This window comes from Bactrocera dorsalis, chromosome 5 (genome assembly GCF_023373825.1).
Source record: "Bactrocera dorsalis isolate Fly_Bdor chromosome 5, ASM2337382v1, whole genome shotgun sequence".
NCBI classification, from domain to species: Eukaryota; Metazoa; Arthropoda; class Insecta; order Diptera; family Tephritidae; genus Bactrocera; species Bactrocera dorsalis.
In genome coordinates, this window is record NC_064307.1 from 33,617,730 (window position 1) to 33,630,325 (window position 12,596).

Consider the following 12,596-nt stretch of genomic DNA (forward strand, 5'->3'; position numbering starts at 1 on the left):
GAATGGAATAGCAAATAAGCACACTATTTGTTTAAACTTTTGAAATTAGTTTGTGGGGAAAAAATGACAAAAACAAGGTAAACTGGAGAGCTGGTTGAGGAGAGTAGTTGGTAGAGTAGGAGAGTAGGTACACATTTTATTTATATTATTGTTAAGAATACTTTATATGAGTGATGAAAAATGCACGGGTAAATTTTTACATCCACTGCCATATACATTTATTATTAGAGCGGGTCGATTTTTCTTCTATCAAATTGCATATGTGGACAATTTTTTGCGGGGTATGGGCGAGGCATATATTATATGTTATAATTTTCTGGTATGAACGATGCCAACAAATAGCTAGCATAATACAATATCAAAATTCCTCTTAACACGCAGGATATTCATTTGGATAACTCAAAAATTTACCAACAAATTTTAATCATCCCTAAAAGCTAAACTTCGCCTTGAAAATCGCTCACTCGAAACGGGTTTTAAATCCATAGCTGCTTAAGCAAAATTGTTCAGTATGCTCCGTAGAACATTTACCGTATATTTCGAAACTGATTTTATTATTGATTACGATTCACTATCTCATATCATATATGTACGTACAACACATCAATTTTCTGCCAAGTCTTAACCAAGTTATAACCAAAATTATAATTTTGTTTCAATATGTATAATTATTCCTTCTCCTGTAAACTATGTGTACATATATCGTCACCTAAAATGCAAAACAACGAATTAAAAAAAGGTGTATATAACATACAATTTTCGGCTTCCGCTGTCAGATATAACCAATATATAACCATTTTATAACCAAAACTCAAATTTTGTTTCAATATGAGTGGTTTCTGTGATATCGTTTTTCCTTCGCCTGTAATCTTACAACCCGTGATTTTACGTTATTTTGAATTTTGGCAAACGATATCTACAAATAACGTAATAATTAAGTTCTGCTTTTATTTAATCTATTTTTTTTTCTTTTCAACATGAAATGTACTCGTATTTATCGTGTATTTTTGAGCCAATATTTGTAGCATCTACTTTTTGCTGCTGCAAAATACAAACTTCACATGCAAACCATGCAAACTGATTTGCTGTAGTTGCAAATTTTACAAAATCTACATAAAATGCAATTCTAGAGAGATGACAACGAAAGAATTGCGAAAACGATAAATAAATTGCAAACAATCATAAATCAATGTCATATTCTGCAGAAGCAGCTGAGTTTCAAGCTTTTGAAACTTTCGCCAAAAAAAAGGTTAAATAAATAATACAACAAGTGTGGAAATATTACAGCTGTTCCGTGATGAGCGGGCAATGACACCCAGAGTGACTATCACATAAAATATGTGCATGCATAACTATGTATTTTTCTTTATATTTGAGTAAAATCGCTACAAAATGAATATATGTACATAAGTACAAGGTTGACTATATTTCCTTATTTTCCCTTACTGACCATAGTATTAGAGATCAGCACTAGTTTACTTTCTAGCTCAATTAAGCATAGTACTCTATTCCTAGGCATTGTGATGCTGTGAAATGGATCGGTATCAATTCGCCATTTGTTTGAACTCAAGTTTATACGGGGATTGCTGATCAAATCAGTTTAACGGAGTTTGCTATCTTAACTGTATTTGAATACACCAGTTCAGTTTCTATTAACAATTTGTAATCTCTCTTAATATGGGTTCGAAGCTCTCAAAGACGAGGAAGTTTTTTCAAACTTTTAGGCGAAAATAAAAGCCAGAATCTTTGTAGGCCTTTAAATATAAGGCAAATATGTATTGTGATACATATTTTCCCGAATTTACTTAGCAATGAAGAGAGAATAGCCTGGTTTTAAGACAGTAGTGTATGGTTCCCTTGAAAACTATTGAGCTGACGATTAAAACAGGCTGATCATTGACATGACTACGAATTTCTCCAACTTTCTACTGCGATTTCCGTTTTATCCCTTCGATGGACTGAAAACGAGTTCCATGGAGCGGCAATTTCAGTTTGGGGAAGAAGAAAAAATTACACGAAGCCAAATCTGGTGAATACGTTGGTTGAACAGTGGTATTCATTTCGTTTTTGGCTTTAAGCTTGGCCATAATCGTGGCTTGTTGTGATGGTGCATCATCATCGTGTGAATTTCATGAATTGATCTCCCACAATTCCAACGGTTTTCGTGAATCTTTTAAACCAAAGGACTCAATAATAGAATTCCTCATTGACCGTTTGTCCCTCAGAAAAAAATACGATGCGTCAAATCACGAATATCGAAAAAACAATGAGCATCACGTTGATTTTGGAGCGGCTTTGGTGTGGTTTTTTTGGTTTCGTCTTGTTTTTTTCCTCCATTCCGATGATTGATGACGTTTTTGCAAGTTAAATTCCTAAACTCATGTCTCTCGGTAGTTATAGTGTTCTCCATAAATGTGGGATCGGAATTCGCACGATCAATTATGCCCAAAGAGACCTATTTACGGTACTCTGTTTGAAAGTAATTCTGCTTTATCGGGACAAGTCGAGCAAGAGCGCGTTGCATACCCAAAATGTCCACCAACATCATGCGAACGGCCTCGCGAGAGATGTCGAGTTCTCTTGCCATCTCTCTAACACTTGTCTGACGATTTTCTAGCACCATATTTTTCAATTTTTTAAAATGTTCAAATGTTCAATGATCTCTCGACGGTGGTTGAAGACTTTTTACCACTTGTAGGACAGTCCTACCAACTTAGAAAAATATATTTTTTGAAATTTCATTTAGCCGGGGAATTTAATTTCAATTTCCGGGAGCTGTTTTGTAACAATGTAAAGTCAAATTCTGAATTATTTTTCATTCTTATTCTTATTTGGAGGTAATGAAACAATAAAAATGAGGTAGGTTTAACTCGTGCGTAAAAATGTTCTTTTTGCCACTAGTACAAAACCAGTATTGTTCATAGACATCTTTAGGCTTGGTTAAACTTTTCTTAGTGGGACGTAGCGTACGGAAATGTTAGCGCATGAATCATAAAAAATTAAATATTTATCAGTTGCAATTTTGGCAAAGCAAAGAATAGCAAAAGCAACTAAGAAAATATGGTATATGCACAACAAAAAATAGCACTAAAAATAAACAGTAACGTTATGACGGATAGTGCATATACAAGTATATACATATACTATATAACATATATACAGTATACGCGCATAAAAATAAGCACTCAAAAGAAGCAGTGAATGGAAGTTCTTTACATATCCTTTATCTGAATTTTCGTTAAAGCGCGAAAGAGTTTCAAGCAAGCCGCCAAAAGTATTTGGGCAGAATTGAATTGGTTGAGGCAAATGCGATAAATGTTGCAGTAACTCCCTACTTTAAACTAAATACTCATATACTAGGAGTACTTAACGCCAATACGCTCATGGCAGCAACGTCATCAAGTTAACATGATACTTTCAGCTCCTGGAGTCGCTGTGGAGACAAGCACCATGAGCGCAACGCCAATGGCCACTGGCTAAGTTGTGAAGTAGATAATATGAAAATACTTACTGCTTAAGCAGTGGAAGGCCTCGAGATGTGATACTTTGCCATAACGTACCACTTAAATTGTTTATTATATGCTTTTGGCTAGTTAATATTGTGCGCCGGCAAGAAAGCAGTGGCAGAGAACTTTGAATAAATATGCTGGTGAAATGTAATAAGGCGAATAGTGAATAAAAATGATACAAAAATAAATAAAAAAGGTTTTAATAGAAAAAATAAAATACACAAGTGGCAGCCAATTACGGCGAGCAGCGCAAAAGGCAGCATTTTCACCAAAAGCGTAATATATTTCCATTTTATTTCATTTATTTCCATTTATTTTATGTGCAAATGCAACGCAGAGTATGTGTGTGTGTGCATGTAAGTATGTGTGGACAGCTATTTTGGCGCATGCAACACGCCTTCTGCCATCGAATGTTTTACTGTCGACGAGCAGTCGCATATTTGGGCCAAAGTGCTGAAATGTGCACAATGAATAAAATATTAAATTCAAATAAGATAGGAGGAGGAGCAGTGCAAAAATTAAAGCAAAGACTGCTGCATCCATATGAAAGCATTAAAAAGGGAACACAAAATATATGCGATTTATTGCACTGTTTTATGTACATACATACATACACACATATATAGAAGCAACGTCATAAATTGTGTGTGCATACATATTTACATGGCTTTATTGCTTTTATTGTTAGACAGTAAATATGGGAAACGAACCAAATCGGAAAGCTATAATAAAGAGTAAATGCTTTCAATTTATTTATGTATTTTTGCGCATAATGCAAATTGAATGATATTTTATGCAGTTTAAATTGATAATTCAGTTAGCACAGAGAGTAGCAATTAGGATCACAAAATAATTCAATTAAACAAGCAAAATTGCATTAAACAGAATGTGTATCATCGAATGGAAAATATAATAATATTTCTATGAAAAATGTAAAACTTGGGACATCAAAAGAAATTCGAAACAAAAGAGAAATTAAATTAAAGTAAAAAAGACAAAAATATAAATTATGTATGGATTAAATTAAGACTTTTTTTATGGCTTAAGTAAAATTAATAGTAAATTTTCAGCTAGAAACAAATAAAGGAAGAACCAAGAAACCTTGACTTTGGTTTCACCCAAGCTATTATTCCTTTCACATGTGTATTTCTTATACTATAATTGGGTATAAGAACCTCTTTTTTTCTAATTTTCTAATCTATGCCGAATTCCGTGAAGATATCTTGTCAAATGAAAAAATTTCCCATACAAGAACTCGGTTTGAATCGGTCTGTTTGTATGACAACCATATGCTATAGTGGACCGAACTGGAAAATTTCTTCGAAAATAGCATCATTGCCTTAAAAAATAGTTCTTGCCAATTTTCGTAAAGATATCTCGTCAAATGAAAATGCTTACCATACAAGCACTTTATTCCGAATGTTCAAATTGTATAACAACTATACATTTTGGTATAGTGGGTCCAATAGCGGCCGTTACGACAAATGAACAGCTTTTTGTTGAGAAATGGACGGATGCAAAATTTAAGATCTATATCTTAAAAACTGAGAGACTAGTTTGCATATGTACAGACAGTTGGATGGACAATCGGTCATGGCTAAATCAAATCTCAAATCATTTTAAAAAATATTTATTTTGAAGGGGGTATTCTACTCTGGAATTTTGAAAAATTCGATTTTCTTTCATGTATTTAAAGTTTAGACCCTTAAGAACATATCCTCCAAAGGATTTTTAAAAATTAAAATTATTTTAAGAGCTACAGTTACTTTAGTGACGCAGTACCTAGTCCGGTTTTTAAACGCGTTTTTCTCGAAACTACTTTTTTCCACACCGTACCGGCATTATCTCAAGTTCTAGACAACCGATTTACTTGAAATTTTGTGTGAGCTTTCTTTATATAATCCTTTATCTTTATATAATCCTTAATCCTTTGTTTTTAATATTTTCAGGAATTTCAAAAAAAATCGTAAAAAATGATTTTTATTTTCAGGCAGGTGCCGTTTTTCAAAAAAATGTTTTTTCGTGTTCCCTGAGGTAGGGACTATAACAGCATCCATATTGATTAAGAATTTCTTTTGATTTTTTTTCAGACCACCAGGAGAGTCAGGATCAATGTCACCAGGATGCGCCATTTTTTTACACCTGTCTCTCCCCCCATCTAATTATTTTAATTTTTAATATTTTTTTCTGTATTCTTAAGATATCAATAAAACACCATAAAAAATGAATAGTAAAAATATTTTTGGTTTTTTTTTAATAAAATTCAAAAAACTACCCGAATTTTGATTTCTAGAGTAGAATACCCCCTGAATCTAATAAAGGAATATCTCTTTACATCGCTTTGCTCTATGCGCTATGGAAAAATTCCAAGAAGATCTGCCATGATAACCAACTCTTTGTTGCTTTAAATTGAGGCTTGTGATCCCGGAAACACTTGGTTTAAACATGACGGCGCCTCTTCACACACATCGCATCATTCAATGGATTTATTGAGAGAACACCTCGGTCAGCAGTTAATGTCAAGTTTTGAGCTGGTCGATTGGCCATAAAGATCATGTGATATTACAATGAATGGCAATAAATATTCTCCATTACATTTGAGGCTCCTGTGTTTGTTTTAGAAAAAAAATTCTATTCGGTCATTATACAAGTATTGTTACTGTGTATTTAGGACATTCATTGACAACTGTCACTTTTGGTTTAAAGCTTTCTAAATATGTCCGGAAAATAAATACTAGTAAATTCTGAAGCACTGAACACAATATTTCCCAAGATATTAGGATTAATCACAATTTGCTGTAATCCACTCTAAATTACAAAAGCGAAACAGCACTTATACTTAAAGCTGTATGCATATACATATGTCGATTAGTCCCCATATGCCAATACAATTTGATGGGAAATGTCGACATTAAGAATTTACAACTGACTATTCAGCAACAACATCGGCAGCAGCTTACCAGTACAATAGTATTTCTACACTTGAGCAAAAAACTTTAAGCTAAATTGTAAAAACATGTTTGGCCATTTCACATTAGCAACGCAAATGAATTTTAAATGCTCAGCCCACCCCCGCAATGAACTCGCGCTCCGCCTATTCACTCTTGGCGGTGCTTATAGCATACTCCTTTGTATGAGTCGGAAGCGAATAAATAAACTTTCGGGGCAAATAAAAACAGTTATACACACGCTATACACACAAGCACAGAAAGAGAAAGAAAAGGGGCGAAGAAAGCCTAACAAATAAAATGCAAAATAAAATAAAAGTAAAATGAATTGGAAATGGCAATGTAGACAAAAACATATCCGGCGAAATGGCGGAACTGTGGCACGAATTCAACGATGCCCCGTAGGCGCATAAAGACAAATGTGATGTGTGTGCATTTATCCTTGTCTATACGGCGACGTCAGAAAATAGTTGTTTGTAGTTGGAAAATTGCTGCAGCAAAACATTGTTGTGCGGATTACGCTAAAGAAAAAAGTCAAACTCGCACAACCGCATAGAACTCATGGAGCACAAGCTTTGAACCCGGCAGTTGGCATAACGGCCTAGGCTGGTAAGCATGAACAATAGCTAAAAAGTGAACAACGAAGAATTCAATTGAGTTTAAATCTTGAAAAATTACTTTAAGCGCATACAATAGATCGCCATTTACTATAAAAAAAAATGCTGAAGCTGTGAGCTTTTGTGGCAAATATAAAGAAATTTATTTATTAGCAAAAGCCTTTAAAATGTTAATATATGTTTGTATCTTTCACAGTAGTTTTTTTTTTCAACTTACAAAAATAGATTCTGACGATTAGACGATTACAAAAAAAATCGATTCCGCATCGGACTGCAACTCAAAAGGTAAAAATTTATCCATTACGCACATCCTCTCGAAGGTAAAGCTACGTATTTGGTGGGATCAGAAAGATGTTCCGAACTATGAGATCCTAAAACCGCGTGAAATACTAAAAGTAGAACGGTTCTCACAACTGAAATTTACGACTAGATAAGTGGCAATAGTTTTCCTTACGACAAGGCTCGCCCTAGTGTTGCAAGACCGGTTCAAAACTATTTGAAAAACAGCAGCTAGGAAGTTTTACCTCACCTAAAAGTCGAGATTTTGCCCTTCTGACTAGTATTTTTTCTTGTCAATACAAAATGCCTTCATTGAAAAGCGGTTCACTCCAGAGTAGGGTATCAACAATTGGCTTGATTTATTCTTAGCTGCAGACTCGGTGCAATTCTTTTGGAATGGAAATCAAAAATTTTAATAAAGGTGATATAATGTTATATCTTCAGAGCAGAAGTTCAGTATACTTCTTCAGTTTTCAAAAAATTGTTAGTTCTTTTATACAAGTCTATGACTATGACATAATATTGCCAGTTCTAACAAATTTTGGTAACAATTTGTGATTATTTTAACATACTAGAATTGGTTCCTGAATTTCATAATTTGATCTGATGTGTTGTATATAATTTAAGCATAAGAATCCTCAAAGGTATTGCTGCAATATCTCACATATTACAAGACAAAAGTGTTATACAATCTACCCGAAGAACGATGATCGTTACTGTGCGTATGCAGGATTAAGCGGAAGGTTTGCATTTGTGTGTAGCCTCACGCAGACGAACTGTTTTCTGCAAAGTTGTATTTCTTATTAAATGGGCGAAGTTGTTATATGAAAAATGTCGAATTTTTTAACTTGTGAAACCAAGAAGACCTCTCTTCACTCCAATCCACATGTCCAATTTGTACTTCATTGCTTAAGTGAATGAATTGCCGTTTTATTGGACAGTTTCGACCCACGTCTTGTCAGCAGTAATGATGCGTTGTCAAGCATCTCTTTTGTGAACACTACTCGACGCCGTTTTTGCAAAGGATTCAAGCACTTTGGTGTGGATCTATTAATGACACGTTGACATAACTTAAACATTAACCAAACCATTAACCAAAACTTTAACACAAACATTAACCAAAATGCTTTGAGTCAATCCAATAACTCTGATATAGAGATTCTTTACTATCTCGCTCATGCGAATACAATGATTTCAAGCTATTTTTATCTAACTTTTTCGATGTTATTGTCATTAACAGAGATGGTTGGACGACTCACAAAAGACAAGCTTTCGATGACTTCAGGACCTTCACTGAATGCTTTGTGCCACTCAAAAGCTTGTGTTCGTGATAAAATGGACTCTTTGGAATACCTCTGCAATATTTGCAACGATTCCGCAGCCCTGATTTCATTGGAAATTTCAGTAAACTCCTTGCACAATTTTTTCTTTGGTTAAAATTTGCAGACAAACACTTGTCATAAACAAACAGCTGCCATAGGTACACTTATGCCCAATTTCACAGTCCATACTTAAGTTGTGCTTAAGTACTGAAAATTGGAAACTTTAGTAGTTCTTTAGTAACAGCAGATTTTTGAGTTGAATTGTTTTGAATGTTCAGTTTTTTGTCAAAAGAGGAATAATAAGAAGTAAGAAACTATTTTTTGTGAAAGAATATAGAATCGAATTGGGATTTCCACCAGTTCCAATAGGTGCTTCGACTCACTAGCGGTGAAATTCAGGGTTCCTTTGTTATTTTCATCCATTTTAGATATAACTTTCCTCCAAATTATGTATTGTCTGTTATAATATAAATACTTCAAACATATTTTTATGGATGACATTTATAAAACATACGTTCCCCATAACGTTGCCATACTATATATCATAAATTTTTATAGAAAGTAAGCATTGACTGTGAAAGGCAAACGACTTCTCAGTCTGCAACAGATTTTATTTGGGCACAATTTAAGTATGGACTGTGCATCCGGACATTATTGATCTACGGATATCGAACATTACAGAAACATAAGCAGTCGAAACCTAAAAAAGATTTCTCTACCGAGTAAGTTCGTGTGATGGATGTGATGGAGATAAGATAAATAGATGAGTATTGCTTCGCGACCTTAGGTCTTTGTGCGATCTTATATCTATCTCAGTTAGTTTTAAGCCTTAAAAACATCCGTTAAGAGGGAAAAACTTTAATATTTTGAGCAACACGTAGCGAAGACGTACTAAAATGTACCAATACATAAATACATACATACACAATACCTACAGGTATATGTATACTTTACATACAAACACGCAACTAGTATTACAAGTGCCGTAGCGCATTGACTTCAGAATCTTAAATTAAGCTACAGGACTTTATAAGCCTGTAGAAAAACAGAAATGTGAATAAGTAAATACGGAAAAACCTGTTTGCTTCGCAAAAATTCAACAGATTTGTGTGACAAAGTTTTATTAAAATTTTCATCTTTCGCTTATTGCGTGCATAAATTATATGAAATTGTTTATTAAAGCTGTAAACAAAGAAATATTGTATGCAACATGCCCCACATATAAATGCAGAAAAAGATTTCAACTATCCCTGTTAACATTGGCAAATAAATGTGCTTATGCCTATATGTACATATGTATGTATGTGTGGGTTTTCCATGTTTAAGGAGCTTTCAGTAGTTATGCTTTGTGTCCTCATGTTATTTACCTTATTATGCATGCAAAAATATATAAAAGTAAGAAAATGTGTGCTTTTACGACTTTTTGCAACATCCTCCGTGTATGTGAGTGTGAGTTTTATTATTATTTGCTGTCGAGATTAGGCATAATGTTTTGTGATTTCTCTTGTCCCTTACCTAATAACCTCACTTTTTATTTTGTGCTCATACATTTGACAAATATAAACTTTGAGTGTGCTTGTACTCAAATATCTTTAGGGAACTATTGATGGCCGTTTCGTTCGGAAAAAATGGTGAAATTGTAGCCAGGAGGCTTGAAATAACACTGTTATATGTATTATACAAATATTCATGTAAAACATGTTTCGAAAAAAATGTATACAACAGTTTCGAACTTTTTTTAATACAAAAAATGACAACTTAACAATAACAACTGGTGCATTTCTACCAGAAATCAAGGTATTTTAATTTTTTCTATAACATTTTAGGTTATGTGGAAAATGTGTAGAGACAAAAGTTGTAGATCTTTTCATTACCTATTATTTTGCTTTAATATAGCACTCGTAGTTTTGCCAGAAATCGAAAAAAATTATTTTTGACCCATAAATATTCAACCGGGAGGAGTCCTTGCCTCTTCTCGATAGCAGGGCAGATGGCCCGTAAATTATTTTTCCGTTCATATTTGTTATTTTAGCTTTCATTTCCAACGGTTTTAAAACTACAGATACAATTTCTTTCACTTTTTACCGCCTTGAAATACTTCTGCACTGGTCTATCTCACTTCAAAATTTACTAAAAAATAACCCCAGTGACACAAACATATTTATAAATAAACCGGGAGCATTCATGGTGGTCATAATAAAAAGTTTGCAAAAATAGCAAATGTACACAGACGTAAAGCGTATTTGCTTATTATACCAATAGATATAACCGACAATGTGTGCAAATAGTCGTGTTAGCGCTATTGTGAGCAAAACTTTTGTTTGACGACAACATTTGGGTACTTTTTGAAATTTTTAGGCTGTGGAAGAAAGGATTTATAGAGCAGCAGAAAGGAAGTGGGCATATTTGTTGGCTGGCCATTGTATATGGACAAAATATAGGACATGTTTGAAAGCGGACGTGTGAGTGTGTGGAATTGGGCAGCTGATATTTGGGTCATTGCTTTGACAAATTTTTGGGCAGCATAATTTCAACTGAAAATGCTCCGAATGAAAAATTGGTTGTTAACAACCTAAATTATGACATATTTATAGTATAGTATAAATGTGGGTACAATTTCAGTTTCGGTTTATTATTATTATTTTTTAATATTTGATTAGGGATAAAACGAACTAAAGCGGCTAAAATTAGCTCTAAACAATGGAGTACTCTCGGTATGTGAGATATGTTATGGGAAACATTTTATGGAAGTGTAAGGTTAGGATTATTTTCCATTAAAGGTCATACTGGCTCTGGCTGCCTATTACTAGTGTTTAGTACAGTGGTATACCACTGAATGAAGCTGAACTGAATATATAAAATAGTTGTATTAGAAGATTAGAATATGTGAAATATACTAGGCAGATCGATTTGTTCACCTGATATTTTTCTACGTTTTTTCGTTAGAACGTTCGTGGGTTGACACTATATTTTAGAAGAAAAAAGTAAATTTAGAGTCAATGAGAAGCAATCACCAAGCCGAAGAATTCGGGTAATTAAGATATTTCTAATTCAGCATTGGCAATAATTTAATTGATTAAATGGATTAGTTTTTTTATTCGCTCTGACCAAAATTATGGTTCGGTTCGCACACTGGCTGTGTTCAATATTCAATTGACATAATCGTTAAACGGATTCGGTACTTCGAGCGACCGTGAATAGATTATGCACCACGCTTACTCTGGTGGATAATAATCCTATATACGAGTACGTAGAGCAGAGTACCGAAAAAGAAATAGTCACAATCGCAAACAACAATTGGAGCTGAGACCATTTTTGTTCAGCAATGAATCTCACTTTTGGTAAAATGGATGTCTTAATAACGAAAACGAAATAGACGCATTTGAAGTAACTACTAAAGCATTCTTGAGACACAATCACATCGTCAAAAAGTCCTTCAATGATGTGCTCTATGGGCAGAGGAAATCATTGATTCATTATTATTCAAGAATTAAGTTGGTATCTATTTTACAGTCAATGGGGAACGCTATAGAGTCATGTTTAAAGACTTTTTCATTTCTAAATTGAAGGATGTTAATATGGAGGACCTTTGGAATCAACAAGATGGTGCTACATGCAATAAAGCCAACGAAACAATTAATTATTGAAAACTTAAACTTTTAGGGAGCGCATTACCTCGCGTAGTGGGCTTGTGACGCGGCCACGAATGTTGTGCGACTAATTGTTGTGAGGTTATGTGGTTACATGGCTTTAAGGGTTTCAAAGAATCGATTTTTTATTTATGTTACTTAAATTTTTACACACAGCTCTAGAGTATGATTGTCCTTAAGCTTTTCAAGTTCATCCGAGTAAGTAGTTTCGAAGATACAGACTCGAATTTGCTACTAGCTAGGAAAAGTGCGCCGTTTTATAAACGCCTTT

At 33.9% G+C, this 12,596-nt stretch overlaps 1 protein-coding gene across 3 annotated transcripts in view; it reads right to left on the reverse strand.

The window, feature by feature from the left end:
- The window catches only part of LOC105227140 (cyclin-dependent kinase 14), a 335,072-nt gene that overhangs the window by 48,850 nt on the left and 273,626 nt on the right, over positions 1 to 12,596 (reverse strand). The window lies entirely within an intron of this gene.